The sequence below is a fragment of the Nerophis ophidion genome, linkage group LG23 (genome assembly GCF_033978795.1).
Source record: "Nerophis ophidion isolate RoL-2023_Sa linkage group LG23, RoL_Noph_v1.0, whole genome shotgun sequence".
Lineage (NCBI taxonomy): Eukaryota > Metazoa > Chordata > Actinopteri > Syngnathiformes > Syngnathidae > Nerophis > Nerophis ophidion.
Window position 1 is genome coordinate 34,588,034 of NC_084633.1, and position 12,620 is coordinate 34,600,653.

The following is a 12,620-nucleotide window of genomic DNA, read 5'->3' on the forward strand; positions in this document are numbered from 1 at the left end:
GACTTCTCCAGTGCTTTTGATACCATACGGCCTGGGCTACTGGGTGTGAAGTTGGAGAAAAGGCAGGTGGAGGCCCTCCTTGGTGTCTTGGGTTGTAGATTACCTGACTGACAGACCACAGTACGTTCGACTGCAGGACTGTGTGTCTGACAGGCTGGTCAGCAACACCGGGGCCCCGCAGGGTACAGTCCTCTCCCCCTTCCTCTTCACCATTTACACCACCCATTTCCATTATCAGTCAGAGTCCTGGCACCTGCAGAAGTTTTCTGATGACTCTGCGATAGTTGGGTGTATTGAGGATGGTGATGATGAGGAATACAGGGCACTGGTGGAGGACTTTGTCACATGGTGTGGAAAGAACCACCTCCGGCTTAATGTGACGAAGACCAAGGAGCCGGTTGTGGACCTAGGAACGAGGAGGAGTACTTCAGCGACCCCTGTTTCAGTCAGGGGGGTGGATGTGGACATGGTTGAGGATTATATATACCTCGGAGTACACATCGACAACAAGCTGAATGGGTCAAAACACGCTGAGGCCCTCTAAGAGAAGGGACAGAGCTCAGGAACAGAACAGAGCTGAGGAAGTCCTCAGGAGGCTAGGATCCTTCAACTTCTGTACAAAGATGTTGAAGATGTTCTACGAGTCGGTGGTGGCGGACGCGTTCTTGTACGCCGTGGCTTGCTGGGGCCGCGGGCTGAGAGTGAGGGACGCAAACAGACTGGACAAGTTGGTAGAGAAGGCCAGTAACTTGGCGGGAGTGGAGCTGGACTCTCTGGTGGTGGTGTCAGAGAGGAGAAGTCTAGCAAAGCTCCTAGCCATTATGGACAACACCTCCCACCGACTACACTCGGACCTTGCGGAGAGAATGTGCACGTTCAGTGGAAGGCTCAGACTCCCAAAATGCAACAGGGAATTAAACAGGTAGGTCCTTCATACCGACAGCCATCAGACTGTATAATGCATATGTTCCTTGACTGTGCTTAAATGTAGAATACATTTATATTATTCATATATTATATATAAAATATATGATATATTATAAATATTAAATTATTTATTATTATCATTGTTTATTGTGAGCGAACTGTGGTGCTGAATTTCCCAAAGGGATCAATAGAGTACATTCTATTCTATTCTATTCTTCCATTTTCCATCCATTTTCTACCGCTTATTCCCTTTTGGGGTCGCGGGGGCGCTGGCACCTATCTCAGCTATTCTATTATATTCTATAAACACACACACATAAACATACACACACAAAAACACGCACAAACACACGTGCTCACACACAAATATTCATAGACATACACAGGCACACACACACACACACACACACACACACATTCATAAAGACACACAAAAACACTCACACTCACATCCACACACAATGTCATAAATACATGCACACACACACGCGCACATTGCTAAACACACTAAAGCACACAAACATTCATACACATATTCACACACACATTTTCACAAACACACGCACACACACATTGACACACACACACACATTCATAAATGCACGCACACACACACACATTCATAAACACAGACGCATTACACACATACACACACAAACACACACACACTTATTCATAAACACACACATAAACCTACACACACAAAAACATGCACACACAGGTATTCATTAACATACACATACATACACACACAATTATAAACATACACACACACACTTACGCGCATACACACACACACGTAATCATAAACACACACACTAAACTACACACACACATTTTCATGAGCACACACATAAACACAGACACACACACTAAACCACATGCGCACACACATTCATAAACACACACACACACACATTCATACACACACACAAACACAGACATACACACTAAAGCACACACACGCATATATTCATACACACACACGTACACACACAATCATAAACACACACGCACACATATTCATAAACACACTCACATACATTCATAAACACACACAGAAACACACTAAAGCCCACACTCACACACATATTCATAAACACACACATATTCATTAACACACACATACACACTTATTTATAAACACACAAACAAAACACAGACATAAACACACACATTTACAAATAGACACACACACACACAAACATACGCACACAAACAAACACACAGACAGACATAAAGCACACCAACACATATATTCTTGAACACAAACACACACACACACTAAAGTACACACACACACACTTAGATATTAAGTTTCACTATGTAAAGCGCTTTGTGTCACTAGAGAAAAGTGCTATATAAATATAATTCACTTCACTTCACACAAACATTCATAAACACACACTATAACACACACAGACACATACATTCATACACATACATATTCATGAACACACAAACACACACACTAAAGCGCACACACACACAAACATTCATAAACACACACTAAAGCACACAAACAGACACACACATATTCATAAATACACACACATATTCATACACACACACACACATACACACACACAATCATAATCACACACAAAAGCGCGCATACACAGACACGCACATACTTATAAACACACACTAAAGCACACACACAGACACACACATATTCATAAATACACACACATATTCATACACACACACACACACGTACACAAACACATATTCATAAACACACACTAAAGCGCACACAAACACAGACAAGACACACATATATTTATAAACACACACTAAAGCACACACACACAGACGCACATATATTCATAAACACACATTAAAGCACACACACACAGACGCACATATATTCATAAACACACACTAAAGCACACACACACACGCACACACAGTGTCGCTCCCCAGCTACAAGGTGTAATTACTGAGTTATTTCCCACTTTACAAATCCAGGGCCGCACCCGGCAAAATCGGGGACCTGAGCAAAATTCCAGGTGAAGGCCACCCGCCTCTTTAAAATCTTTTACACTGTCAATCATTTTCATACAACTTGAATTAAATTTAATGTTTTCTCCTGAAACAAACTCATTCAATAAGTTGTGAATGTTCCTGGAACATTTCCCATCACTAAACTTCCAGGATTAAAAAAACAATGTTGTTATCAATGACGGAGCAGGTAGGGGCTGGGACTATGTTCGAAGTCACGCAAAACGGTGTAATTTTTATTATTTTTTTAACTGCGAAACATGCGTAAAATGAAGTTAATTTTGGTTTTTAAAAAAAGTATAACAATTTTTGTAATAAAACTCTTACTTTCAGGCTGGGATTAAACTAAAATATGAATTTTTAATTTATTTCAATGTTTTAAATGGAATAAACTCAAATATGTAGAAATATATTAACAAGTATAATTTGTCTGTTTTGAAGGTTGTTTAAATTACTCTTAAACATTTGCTAAAAGAAAAATGTTGGGGGTTTGTCATCTGTTTTTAAGTTTACTTAAAAAACCTTAGAATAGTTTAACATAAAGTGTGAAACATTTTTGTAACACGGGTTGGGGGGGCTGGCCGCTGATTTTAATTTTGTTTCAAGTACTCCATTTTAACCAGGGGCACAACTTAAGTATGAATTTTAACTTTTTTTTTTTTTTTTTTTTTTTAAGAAAATAAACTTAAAATATGGATGAAAAAAATAGAGGGATTCAAGTCTAAATGTTCAATGTTAAAGGTAATATTTATGGATTATGCAATCAGTGATGTGCAGGACACTTTGCTTAAAAGAAAAAATGTTTGGGTTTTTTGTCAGGTGTTTTCAAGTTTATCTTAAAAAACCCTAAAATAGTTTAACATAAAATGTGATACATTATATATATATATATGTATATATATATATATATATATATATATATATATAAGTCTTGCATTTTTAAGTTTAATTAAAAAAGAGTTAAAAATTCTAAAACTAAAAAAGTGTGAAACTTTTTGGTAAAGGGGCGTGGACTCTAAATTAAATTTTGCTTACAGCACCACATTTTAGCCAGAGACTCAATTTAGGTAAGATTTTTTACGTCTTTTATTTTTTTTAAATAAAATAAACTTAAAATTTAAAAAAATTAAGGGATTAAAGTCAAAATGTTCAATGTTCAAGGCAATATTTATGAAATATGCAATCAGGTCAAAGTGCAGGACACTTTGCTAAAAGAAAAAATGTTTGGGTTTTTGTCAGGCGTTTTCAAGTTTATCTTAAAAAACCCTAAAATAGTTTAACATAAAATGTGATACATTTTTGTAACAGGGTTGTGGGGCTGGCCTCTAAATTAAATTAGGCTTCCAGCACCACATTTTAGCCAAGGACACAACTTAAGTATGAATTGAAACGTCTTCTTTTTTTTTTTTCAAAGAAAATAAACTTAAAATATATTTTTTTTAAATTGAGGGATACAAGTCAATATGTTAAATTTTTAAGGTAATATTAATTAACTATGCAATCAGGTCAATGTGCTGGACACTTTGCCTAAAAAAATAATTTAAAAAAAGTATCTCTTATGTGCAAGTTTAGTTAAAAAAGGCTTAAAAATGTTTAAAAAACTAAAAGAGTGTGAAAAAAAATGTTGTAATGGGGCGTGGACTCTGAATTAAACCCTGCTTCCAGCACTGCATTCTAGCCAGGGATACAACTTAAACTTCTTTCTTTTTTTCTTAAGAAAAGAAACTTAAAATATATTAAAAAAAAAAAAAAAAAATTGAGGGATAAAAGTCCAAATGTTTAATGTTTAAGTTAATATTTATCAAATATGCAATCAGGTCAATGTGCAGGACACTATGCCTAAAACAAATTATTTTAAAATTACCTTGCATTTGCAAGTTAAATTAAGAAAGGCTTAAAAATGTTTAAAAAACTAAAAAGGTGTGAAAAATGTTTGTAATGGGGCATCGACTCTAAATTAAATTGTGCTTCCAGCACCGCATTTTAGCCAGGGACACAACTTAAGTATGAATTTAAATTTATTATCTATTTCTTTTTAAAGAAAATAAACTTGAAATATAAAAAATAATACTTGCATGATTAAAGTCAAAATGTTCAATGTTTAAGGTAATATTTATGAAATATGCAATCAGATTAAAGATAAGATTTTTTGTACCCTGAATTTTGGAAGATTGATTTAAAAACGCCTAAAAAAAATTGTTCAATATATAAAAAAAGTTCGAAAACATTTTGTAATGGGGCGTGGCCGGGGGGCGTGGCCTTTAAAGGAGTTTCAGTCCCTTTTTTTTTTTTTTTAAGAAAATACATTTTAAATGTTTTGGGTTTTTTTTTTAAATCAGGGATTAAAGTAAAAATGTTCAATGTTTTAGGTAATATTTATTAAATAAGCAATCAGATTTTTAAAAAAGTTTTTGTTTTTTACCATGAATTTGCAAGTTTGATTTTAAAAAAGCCTAAAAAAAAAGTTCATTTTATATAAATATAAAAAAGTGTAAAAACATTTTGTAATGGGGTAATCAATTTTAATGTAGGGAATATTTCTTGCGAGATCTCACGTGAGAGGAAAATAGGGGGGGGGGGGGAGTAATCATATTCCAATGCAGTCTGCTGAAAATGATGAAAAGCACCAATCTACATAACAACTGACGCTGCTAGAAACCCCATTTTGGGAAATTCAACACTCTATCGCCGTCCGATGGCTAAAGTGGATAGTGCACGCCCCAAATTTGTCATGTTTCATGTGTCAAGTAATCTGTGATGAATGGGGCCATATGAATCCCCTTCTGACTGTAACTAAATTGTCTTGTTTTTTTAAGAAAATAAACCTAAAATATAATCGGAATAAAAAATAACAGGTATGTGTAACAACAACAAAAAAGTTTTAGAGACATTAAAATCAAATTTTCAACATTCAAAGTAGTTCAAATTAATATTTTATTAACAAAATACACAATCAGACCAAAAAATAAGATATGTTTCTATTTCATTAATATGCATTTGCAAGTTTGATTTTAAAAATATTAAAAAAAAATACATATATATATATTTGTATGTATATATATATATATATATATATATATATATATATATATATATATATAAGTTTCACGTAGGGCTGGGCGATATGGCCTTTTTTAAATATTACAATATTTTTAGGCCATATCGTGATAGACGATATATATCTCAGTATTTTCCCTTAGTCTTGAATTAACACTCGACACATATAATCACAGCAGTATGATGATTCTATGTGTCTACATAAAACATTTTTCTTCATACTGCATTAATATATGCTCATTTTAAACTTTCATACAGAGAAGGAAATCACAATTAAGTCAATTGACCAAAACTGTATTTATTAAACAGTTATTAGCAGGTGACTTTTCAAATGATGCTACATATTAGCAGTAATGCTACTTTTGGTAGCAACGCTTGTGCCCCACACTTGACAAATTAAAGTTGTTCATACGACATATTCCCGCTTGAAGCCGAACCACAAGCGAGATGGGAGCGAGTAGATTGCCCAGGTGGGACTGGTTATCATAGTGTGAGAGTCCAGTCCATAGTGGATCTAACATAATAGTATGAGAGTCCAGTCCATAGTGGATCCAACAAATAAGTGAAAGTCTAGTGTATAGTGGATCTAACATGATAGTGAAAGTCCAGACCCTATGCTGTTTTTCTTGGGAATTAATTCTTCCTTCATTTGTTGCCAGATTCGCATCTTTTTCTCTTGTATTCCCACTTGCACGGCTCCACTAGCATCACAGCTAACGTTACTCCTGCTGTTACCTCTCTGCCCTGCGAGGGCGTATACGCTTGTGACGAATGACGTGACAGTATGTGACGTATGTAAGAAGGTGCGCTTACACTTTGTGAGAAGGAGACACAAGGAGTGGGAAGAGTCTGTAGTTTAATGCCCGCAGCTAAAAACAACTGCGTGAGAACGTATACTCGAATATCACGGTATAGTCATTTTCTATATCGCACAGAGACAAACCCGCGATATATTGCGTATATCGATATATGGCCTTAGTTTCACGTAAATAAATAAAAATGTGTGAAAATATTTTTGGAATGGGAGTGGACTATAAACATGTTTAGCTTGTTGCCAGCACCCCAATTTATCAAGGGGTATAACTTAAATTAATGATTCTTAATTATTTATGTTTTTTCTGGGTTTTTTTTTTTTTTTTTTAAGAAAATAAATTTAAAATAATAACATATAATTGGAAGAACAGATAACTTAGATTTGTATAAATATATATATATATATATATATATATATATATATACACGTATATATATTATTTTCTTAAAAAACTAAAACAAAAAACAAATTAATGACAAATATATATATATATATATATATATATATATATATATATAAAATATAATTTTATTTTTTTATATTTAAGTATAAATGTTTAACTCTATGTTTTATTTACGAAAGATGCAATCAGATCAATGTGCAGGAAACTATGCTAAAAAATTATAATTAAATATTTTATTTTTCAGTATTATTCATTTGCAAGTTTGATTTTAAAAAGGTCTAATAAAATTAAATATAGAAAAAAACTTATTCCCTTTTGGGGTTGCGGGGGGCGCTGGCGCCTATCTCATCTACAATCGAGCGGAAGGCGGGGTACACCCTGGACAAGTCGCCACCTCATCGTAGTATATATATATATATATATATACATATATATATATATATAATAAATAGTATTTTTTAGTTTTTTAAGAAAATAAACCTATAAGAAATAACATGAATTTGTGTGTGTGTGTATATATATATATCTAATATATTTTTTATTTTTTTCACCATGAATTTGTAAGTTTTATTTAAAAAATATATTATAAAAAAAAGTGTATACATAGCTTGTTTTAATTTTTTGTTTGTTTGTTTTGTTTTGTTTTTGGACAAATTAAAATGCAATTTTTCAGCGTTCAAGGCAGTTTAAATTGATGTTTTATTTACAAAAGATGCAATCAGCTCAATGTGCAGGAAACTTTGCTAAAACTAAATATCTATTTTTTTTTAAATCTGTATTATTAATTTGCAAGTTTGATATTAAAAAGCTCTAAAAAACATTTCACATGAATATAAAAAAAAAAAAAAAATGGGAAGGGATGGGCTGAAAATAAAGTTTGCCATGGGCGGCCCCGCGACGACCGCAAACAAAATTCCCGCTTAAGGAAACTGCGTAAAAAAAAAAAAACCGCTGAGAAGCGAAGATGAGTCCTGACTCGTCAGCCGCCACTCCTTAAAATAACTGTGGAGAACACCACCCTCCCCCCTTTCCAGCGCACTCCCACACATTTTATTCACATTCGAACAAGAACAATCCCACTCGGAGACATTGCTGTTTGTCTCTCTTCTCAAAAGGGCGTGAGTCGTGTCACCGGCACATCTGGAATGTGCCGCTTCGCTCCACCGTGAAAAAAAGGAGTGGTCGAGGGTTGGGCGGCGCCCCCCCCCCCCCACCCCCCCCCCCCACACACACACACACACGCGAAAGTACACCCATGTGCCGACGCCCGACACATCTACCTAGATTTCTTTCACTTTTCCCAGCCGTCATGAGATTGCAAACATGTGCCAGAGGCCCCAAAAAAGTGAACAAACTTGTCTTCACCTCCTCCGCCCTGCCCTAGGGTAACTTAGGAATGGAGAAGCGGGTGGACGGCCATGCTGAGGCCGCCTAAAACGTGGCACAAAGAGCGAGACTTTGGTCGTGTGTGGGACGGTACTCACCTTTTTTTTGGAGGGGGTCCGCTCGGTCGACCTCAAGCCAAATTCCTCCTGGTCTCAGGAACACAAACTTCAGAGTCAGCCTGGCAAAGTGCAAACAAGAGAGACTACCCGTCCGCCTACTTTGGCCCCGCCTCCTTCCTCCGGTCCACGCCCCCATTCGGCTGGCTCCACCCCGCTACTCCAGCCCCTCCCACAAACACACACACACATTCCTTCCTGGTCGGGTGTCTCCTGACTCTGGCCCTCAGCTGATGTAGTGGAGGGGGGGTGGGGGGGGGGGGGGGGTGAGTCACTGAGGGGTTGGCGGGGGGAACTCCCGGCCCGTGGACGGTGATGTGTGGACGCCAGGGGTTGCTACGGCAACAGACTGAGTGGACACGAGTCCACCCCGACACAGTGTTATACAAATACAGCTTCTCCACTTTAGTCCTAATTTTTGCGCTGAAGAAACTTCTCTATGACTTTAGCTCCAGACTTCTTCAGTTTGTTTGCTGTTGTCATTACTGCCACATGTGGTGGAAAAGTGTATTACAACTGAGTGCTTGGGCAGAATTTTCTCCCCTTTTTGACTTTGACCCAAAATTCTCTCTGGCCCAAAATTTTTAACAACAGAGAGGCCCACTTAAATGTTAACACTGACATTAGTAATCTTACTTTTGCATTTTAATCCTATTCAATAGTAACAGTGGTCAAATTAATAACAAATAAATATAACTACATTAATTAAATATAAATAAAATACATTCAAACTCAATTTGATTTTAAATATTTTTTAATGTATGTTTTGTTTTGTTTTTCAAGCTATCCAAAAAATGTAAGCTTAAATAAAACCACAGCTTCTCCACTTTAGGCATATTTTTTGCACTTAAGAAGGGCCCACTTAAATATTAACACTGACATTAGTAATCTTACTCTTCTATTTTAATCATATTCAATATTCAATAATGAATAACAAATACATTTAAATACATTAATGAAATATGAACAAAATACATTCAAACTCAATTTAATTTAAAAAAACATCTTTTAATGTTTTTTTTGTTTTGTTTTTTTAACCTATCAAAAATTTTTAAGTGCAAATAAAATTACAGCTTCTCCACTTTAGTCATAATTTTTGCTCTTAAGAGGGGCCCACTTAAATATTAACACTGACATTAGTAAACTTACTCTTGTATTTTAATCCTATTCAATAGTTGCAGTGGTCAAATTAATAACAAATATATATAACTAAATTAAATAAATATAAATAAAATACATTCAAACTACATTTAATTTGAAATATTTTTTATGTATTTTTTTATTTTAAACTGAAAAAAATTAAAGTGTAAATAAAGCTACACTTTCTCCACTTTTGTCATAAATTTTGCACTTAATTTTAATCCTATTTAATGTTACTGTGGTTAAATTAGTTACAAATACATTTTAATACAGTACAATAATGAAATATGAATAAAATACATTCAAACTAAATTTAATTTAAAATATTTTAATGTATGTTTTTTGTTGTTGTTTTTTTAAGCTATGAAAAAATTAAAGTGTACATAAAACTACAGCTTTTCCACTTTAGTCATAATTTTTGCACATGAGAGGGGCCCTCTTAAATATTAACACTGACATTAGTAATCTTACTCTTCTATTTTAATCCTATTCAATAGTCACAGTGGTCAAATGAATAACAAATACATTTAAATACATTAATGAACAAAATACATTCAAACTCAATTTAATTTAAAAAACATTTTTTAATGTGTGTTTTTTTTGTGTAGTTTTTTTAAGCTATCAAAAAAATTTAAGTGTAAATAAAACTACACCTTCTCCACTTCAGTCATAATTTTTGCACTTAAGAGGGGCCCACTTAAATATTAACACTGACATTAGTAAACTTACTCTTGTATTTTAATCTTATTCAATAGTTGCAGTGGTCAAATTAATAACAAATATATATAAAACTAAATTGATTAAATATAAATACAATACATTCAAACTAAATTTAATTTGAAATATTTTTCAATGGATATTTTTATTTCAAACTATCCAAAAAAATTAAAGTGTACTTAAACTACACCTTTTCCCACTTTTGTCATAATTTTTGAACTTAATTTGAATCCTATTTAATAGTTACAGTGGTTAAATTAGTTACAAATATATTTTAATACAGTACAATAATGAAATATGAATAAAATACATTCAAAATAAATTGAATTTTAAATATTTTTAATGTGTTTTTTGTTGTTGTTTTTTTAAGCTATAAAAAAATTAAAGTGTAAATAAAACTACAGCTTCTCCACTTTAGTCATAATTTTTGCACTTAAGATGGGCGCACTTAAATATTAACACTGACATTAGTAATCTTACTCTACTATTTTAATCCTATTCAATAGTCACAGTGGTCAAATGAATAACAAATACATTTAAATATGTTAATGAAATATGAATAAAATACATTCAAACTCAATTTAATTTATACATTTTTTAATGTGTGTTTTTTTTGTTTAGTTTTTTTAAGCTATCAAAATTTTTTGAGTGCAAATAAAACCACAACTTTTGTCATAATTTTTGCACTTAAAAGGAGCCCACTTAAATATTAATACTGACATTAGTAAACTTACTCTTATTTTTAATCCTATTCAATAGTTGCAGTGGTCAAATTAATAACAAATAAATATAACTAAATTCATTAAATATAGATAAAATACATTCAGAAGAAATTTAATTCAAAACATATTTTTAATGACTGTTTTTTGTTGTTGTTTCTTTAAGATGTCAGAAAAATTAAAGTGCAAATAAAACTACAGTCTCTCAACTTTAGTCATAATTTTTGCACTTAAGGGGAGCCCACCTAAATATTAACACTGGCATTAATAATCTTGCATTCTAATCTTATTCAATAGTTACAGTAGTCAAATTATTAACAAATAGATATAACTAAATTAATTAAATATAAATAAAATACATTCAAACTAAATGTAATTTTAAATATTTTTTAATTAAGGTTTTAACTTTTTATTTTTTTCAAATGAAAGTGCAAATCAAAATACAGCTTCACTACTTTAGTCATAATTTTTGCGCTGAAGAAACTTCTCTATGACTTTTGCTCCAGATTTCTTCTGTTTGTTTGATGGTGTTATTACTGCCACAAGTGGTGTAAAAGTGTATTACAACTGAGTACCGCTGTGGCCCGAATTTTTTGGTGGCCCTCTCGAGAAATTTTTTTTAACTTTTTGGACTTTGTGCCCCAAAATGTTTAACAACAGAGGGGCCCGGGGCCCACTTAATTATTAACATTGAATTATTAATCTTACTCTTATTTTTAATCTTATTCAATAGTTGCAGTGGTCCAATTATTAAAAAATAAATATAACTACATTAATTAAACATAAATAAAATTCATTCAAACTAAATTTAATTTGAAATATTTTTTAATGTATGTTTTTTTTCAAGCTATCACAAAAATTAAAGTGTAAATAAAACTACAGCTTCTCCACTTAAGTCACAATTTTGCACTTAGAGGGGGCCTGGGGCCCAATTAAATATTAACACTGACATTAGTAGTCTTACTCTTGTATTTTAATCCTATTCAATAGTTACCCTGGTCAAATGATAACAAATAAATATAACTACATTAATTAAATATAAATGAAATACATTCAAACTAAATTTAATTTAAAATATTTTTAATGTATGTTTTTTTTTCAAAGCTGTCAATGAAATTAAAGTGCAAATGAAAATCCTATTTCTCTGCTTTAGTTATAATTTTTGCGCTGAAGAAACTTCTCTTTGACTTTAGCTCCAGACATAATCTGTTTATTCCATGTTGTCATTACTGCCACAAGTGGTGGAAAAGTGTATTACAACTGAGTGCCACTGCTGCCTGTATTTTTTGGTGGCCCTCTTGGGCCGAATTTTCTCCCATTTTGACTTTGTGGCCCAA

At 33.1% G+C, this 12,620-nt stretch overlaps 1 protein-coding gene across 2 annotated transcripts in view; it reads right to left on the reverse strand.

Annotated features, from left to right (window-relative positions):
- LOC133541138 (epithelial membrane protein 2-like) overlaps positions 1–8,840 on the reverse strand; it is a 30,147-nt gene extending 21,307 nt beyond the window's left edge. For both annotated transcript variants that reach the window (XM_061884246.1, XM_061884245.1), the window contains exon 1: positions 8,690–8,840. The gene's annotated coding sequence lies outside the window, so the exon portion shown is untranslated. The remainder of the gene's footprint in view (positions 1–8,689) is intronic.
- Between the last annotated feature and the right edge of the window lie 3,780 nt (positions 8,841–12,620).